The sequence below is a fragment of the Physcomitrium patens genome, chromosome 24, assembly GCF_059467195.1.
Source record: "Physcomitrium patens ecotype Gransden chromosome 24, ASM5946719v1, whole genome shotgun sequence".
NCBI lineage: Eukaryota > Viridiplantae > Streptophyta > Bryopsida > Funariales > Funariaceae > Physcomitrium > Physcomitrium patens.
Window position 1 is genome coordinate 11630255 of NC_143433.1, and position 6357 is coordinate 11636611.

A 6357-nucleotide genomic window follows, 5' to 3' on the forward strand; every position below is an offset into this window, starting at 1 on the left:
TGTGTTCTTAAAGCTCGTCACAATTTACTTGCAGCATGATATTTTAGATATAATAAGACTTTGGAGCTTATATCCAAATATTTTTGGTGGTTTCATATGTGGAAGGCTATTTAATGAATTTGTGTAGATATGTGATATTTGTTCAAGATCAAAAACTCCTTGTCATCGACCTTATGGACTTCTCCAACCATTATTCATAAAAAAACTTCCATGGTCTTTTGTTTCTATGGATTTTATCACAGATCTTCTAATTTCAAGTTCATATGATTCCATATTTGTGATTGTAGATTATTTCACTAAGTTGATATATTCTTTACAATGTATAAAATCTTTCACAGGTGAAGGAATAGCTAAACTCTTCCTAGACAATATATTTTGCTATTATGGATCATCACGGGATATTATATCAGATAGAGGAATACAATTTTTATCGAGATTTTGGAAAAAAAATTTCAAGATATTGAAGGTGGATGTAAAACTATCTTCGGCTTTCTATCCTTAAGTTTATAGACAAATAGAGCAGTATTTGAGGTGTACTATCAACTATCAATAAGATGATTAGATAATTCTTTTGTCATTGGTAGAGTTTGCTTATAATAATTTGATACATTCTTCTACTCAACAAACACCTTTCTTTGCCAATTACGGTTATCATCTATGATTTTAAACTTTTGACTTTTTAAAAGTTGATAATCTTATCGCAAAAGATATAGCAAATCAATTATCAAAGCTACATGCAACAATGAAGGTACAATTAAAAGAAGTTTAAGAATGACAAAAAGCCAACTCAAATGTCTATTGCAAGGAATAACTTCAATTCTATGTGGGAGATAAGATATGGTTACTTTGTCATAGTATTAAAACTATTTGTCCTTATGACAAACTCAATTATCATAGGCTTGGACCATTTTCCATTTGTAAACAAGTCAATCTAAGTACTTATTGATTGCATCTACTGGAGTCTATGAAGATCCATTCTTTATTCCATGTGTCTTTATTTGTACTATGTAAGACAATGAATATACAAAGAAAAACACAAATGCCATCACTTCCTATAGAAGTGGACAATAATGAAGAATTTGAAGTAAAAAATGTCTTAGATTCAAAGCAACATCAAAATAGGTTAGAATATCTAGCACATTGGCATAGATATGATATTTATGAATGTACATGTGAGCTATCTACGAATCTAGCTAATGCCTTCGCTAAAGTTAAAGCTTTTCATTAATGACATCTATTAAAATCAAGCTGAAGGGTCAAGAAATTCTTTGCTATTTAGAAAATCAAATCCAATGGAGATTTTATTTTAACTTGTATTTTTATTTATTTGGATGTTTTAGTGCTTAAGATATGGAGAACCAACAACCAACAGATTCAACTTAAGAGCTATCATTTCCTAAACTACGAGACGAGACATTACAACTAGCGCAACCTTTGGGATGACAAAATTGACATGAAGATCCTCAAAAATGACATGTTCTTCTTCAAATAGATGGCAAGATACAATATGTTTGGTACCACGACCTTAGAAGGAACTCTTAATATTCAATGATACTTTTGGAGGTAGGAACCACTTCTGATGGTATTACTAATGTTTTGTTTGAAGGAAGTTATGAAGGCCTCAATAATGATCAAATATCAAAGGTGGTCTTCTTGCCTTGTTATGAGATATTATTGATGGTTGAAGGGACCTATCAATTACCTTAAAAGAGAACAAAGTTCGGAGTACATGACATATATAATTTGGCGCATCTTGAATTTCATCAACATGTAATCACAGCTTCTCATAGAACTCGTCTCTAGAAGTGAGGATAATGTGACATACATATATATTTATCCTGATACATGGATAAATATTAAGAATAGATAGAAGTAAGTCAAAGTAAATATATATTATAGTATCTTGTACAAAGCTTCGTAGAAGCTTTATAGATACTACTTTGTTTTTACACATGTCTATAGGTGATTGGTAGGTTGAAAACTTGACCAACAACAAGGCTATGTATCGACATGTTGACTACTTATAGTACAAGTTGGATATATGGCACACACTAAAGAAACTTGCTTTGCAAATTAGACATGTATCCTACAAGTTGGATGTGTATTAGAGGTCCCTTAGCATGTCACCATATAGTTCTTAGTTAAGTAGTATATATAGACACAAGAGTGAGGCCTTCCTCACTCTTATTAACTCTTTTCTTACTTTTAGTTTAATTTGAAGAGTCTTATATTTTCTAGTCTTTGCCAATTGCCATTCTTGTTCTTCCTTGAATATACATACTTTCTTGTATTTTGTTTCTTTGCTTTTGACTCAGATTCCATGAATTTATGTATCTTCTTTTAGTTTGTATCCTTGACAATTGCACGTTATCAAAAGTAGATAAATTGGATGTTATTTGATGGTTTTAAAGAAATATTTTACATCAAATTGTAGAACTAAGATTTTAAGTGCAAGAAAAGAAAATACTTTTTGTTTTATTATAAAGACCCAAGTTTGTATCAAGTTGAAGTATCAAGTTAAAGCATCAACTTAGAATTGATATTTGGTATCAAATACAAGAAGATGTACTTCTAAGAACTTTTTAATCCCATTAGAGAGAAATAAAAGAACCAAATGCAAACATCATAAATACTATATAAATTTGATAAGTATTTTTATTTTTATTTTTTTAAATCAATCCTTTATTTTAAACTCTTTATACAATAAATTGCATAAAAAAATCAAACTAAATTCTTTTTTAAAGTAAAACAACCATTACTTATATGAAGTCATAAATTTTATTTAAAAAATGATAGAATATAAATCTTACTATGGTCATAGACAAAAAAGAGTGTATATCAAGGATATGAATCTAAAAAAAGCTCAAAAGAAATATATTATTGAAGAATAAAAAAATAATGATAAGATAGATAGTTATAAAATAGAAAAGAATTAAAATAATTATTATCAAATCAAAAGAAATTGGAGAGACTAAAATTAAAATTAGAATATAAGAAATGTATTAATAAGATTGATGATAGTTTTATTCTTACTTCTACATATATTAGCTTTATAGAATATCTTATATAAACTTTGTAAGATTACATGACTTATAATTAAAGTGTCAAATTTTAGATTATTTTTAATTTTTTTTAAAATATAAAATTTAGAGAATAAATTTTAATAGCTTAGTGGCATATTCATAAAAGTCTAAAAAACTTCTTTAAAGCTTCTTAATAAGTTTTTTATTTTTCCATCATATTTCTATATATTTCTACTTTCTTCAATATATTTCTATTTACTTGAATAATAGAAACATCTTCATATCACCTCTTTTTAATGCAAGAATTCTATATAGAGTATCAAATGCATTGTAATTTGATAAAGTCTAAGATTTTTCAAATGATATTAGTAAAAAAATTGATCTTTTTTGTATAAAATTGATTGATAAATTATTTTAATAATTAATAATATCCAATTCAAAATAAAGAATAGTACCTTATTATTTGATCATTTCTAAGATTTTTACAACTATCTTTATAATTACTTTAAAGAATATATTATAAATTTTGTCAGCTATAGTATCTATGCTTAATAGTGCCACTTAGTATTATGAATTCATTCCAAAATTATTGTATTAAATATGTTATATCTTGCCAACCATTCAAAAATTGACATGTCTTTCTTAAGAATCTTCATTTAATTCTAATATTATCTAAGTTAAGATAATATAAATGCTTTATTAAGAATTATTTTCAATGAAAAGTATTGATATGAATTTGCTTATTGTTGATTCTTCATGTTGTAAAGAATTTCTATAAACAAATCCTTGAATTGATTTCTTCTTGATTAATACCATTTTATAATTAATAGTTGGTCCTTGGTTTTGATGGATATTGTTAATAAAAGATAGCAATAAGCTTTAATTTATTTGTAAGATTCTCAAATGGCTCTTTTATGCATTTAGTGATATTCTATCTATGCCAATATATAGTGTTGATGATAATTATTCTTTAGTATAGATCAAGTGTCATAAGATTGAACAAATGCTTTGACTTCTTTTTATACTTGAAGTTGCTAATAACCTCTTAAAATAAGTGTAATTTTTTTTTATGTATGTCCAAAGTATTTTTTTCATTAAAATATCATACTTATACTTTATAAATTTATACTTAATGTTTTGGAATGTATAAGTATGTTAAAAATAATAAATTGATACAATATTGTAATGTAAAATAGCAATTGGATAAAAATAAAAAGATAATATTATATTATAGAATAATTTATTTAAAATCAAGTAAAAAATAACTTTAGAAATATAAATATTAGTTAAAGAGGTAATAAAATTAATAAGTACTAATAACATATTTTGGCAAAAAAGACTTCTACTTACTTTGTAGGACCATGAATAAGAAAAAATAATATATATTAGTAAAATAATTTTATAGAAATCTTAAAGTATAAATAAAAAGTAGCAATAAGCAAGAATTACTTAAAAAAATCTTGTAATGATACATATTAAGCTAAGATTATTTTCTAAAAATATTAATACTGAATTATTAATCATTAATTTTAATTTCTAAAAATTCATTATTAAATCTTATATTTCTTGTAAAAAAGAAAAAAAAAATATTAGATTTGATATAAAAAAAATTAAAAGAAGAAAAAAAGACTTGATTTAAAAAAAAAAAAAAAAAAAAAAAAAAAAAAACTAAAACTAGAAGAAATAGACTTAGTATAAAAAAGATTAGAAAAAAAATAGAAATAGTCAATGTGAATATATAAGGTTGTTAGCTACGTATTTATTTATAAGATAAGGTAGTTAAGTTATCTTAGGTAGTTAAGAAATTAAGAAAAAATATATTTATTAAGATTAAGCAGTAAAAAAAATAATTTATTATAGAGCAGCTATAAATATCTATATACTTATTTTATATTTATAATTATAAAAATATATAATTAACATTCTATGATATTTTTTTCTACATTGTTTATGCATTAAAGAATATTAAGTCTTAATTCATAGAATGATTCAAGGAAAATTTAATAAAGACCTTTCGCTTCTCAATTCCAAATTTGAGAAGACTTGGAGCCAAGACCATAAAGTATAGAAGCAAATTGACAATTACAAGTCAAGGTTCATCAAGTGTGAATTAAATATCTACCTCAAGCAAATTCCAACAATGGAATACTTTGTCATTTATAAAAAAATACTTGGCAATACTAGAATGTTAAAAGAAATTAAGAAGAATGCAAAGAACTAAGATAAATTTGACAAGTTTAAACTTAAATTGTAAAAAAATAATTCTTGATCATAACAAAATAATTGACCTTAATAAAATAATCAACTTTGATAAAATAATTAAATTTAATAAAATATTCAACCTCAACATATTAATTGATATTAAATATTGATTTAGACTTTGATATCAATTCTAAATTTAAAAAATTATATCAATGCTATAAAAACATTAAAAATTAAAAATTAAAAATAAATTATCATTAAAGAATTGTTATTAGTTATCAAATACATATGTATTTAGTCCAATAATTACCTATATAATTAGGTAGAAGTAGGTAAAAATATATTAATTTTATAATATTTTCTAATAAAGCTTCTTAGAAGCTTCATAGACATTGCTTTTATTTTGAACGTATTTGTAGTTAATTGGTAGATTAGAAACTTGATCAACAAATTAGCCACATGTCACACGTATTGATAGCTTGTGAAACAAACAAAATTTATAGTGCACATATAAAAAACTTGTCTTACAAGATAAGACATGTGTCTGGCAAAGTTAATACGTGTTGAAAGTCCTATAGAACATTGCTACATAGCTTTTAGTTAGATAGTATATATGGAGACAAGATTGAAGTCTTCTTTACTCTTGTCAATGCCTTTTTAGTTGTTAGTCGTATTTGAAGACTTTTTAGTCTTTTTTTTTCCAGCAATAACCATTTTAGTTCAATATATTACCATCTTTGTTTGATTTTTTAGTCTATTTGAGTGATACAAGAGTGTATTGAGGTATTTTTTTTTTTTTTTTTTTTTGAGATTTATGTCCTTAACATTAGTATAAGGATAGATCCAATGCAAAAATATAAAAAGAATATCTTATACTTCTACACATCTTAGAATGTAAAAAAAGTGTAAGAAGTAGGATTTTAAATTTCTATTGAATACTGGTTATAAAAGACAATCAAATCAAATCCTAAGGCAAAAAATTGCATGCTTGTAGTAAATAGGATTTATTTTTTGTCAATCAAAATTTAAAATTTTAAAAAATAATTAAAAGAATTTCTATAAGAATTAATTTTGAAAGATTTAAGTGCATACTGACATTAAAAGAGCTTTGCAAAGTCATAGTTATTTTGGA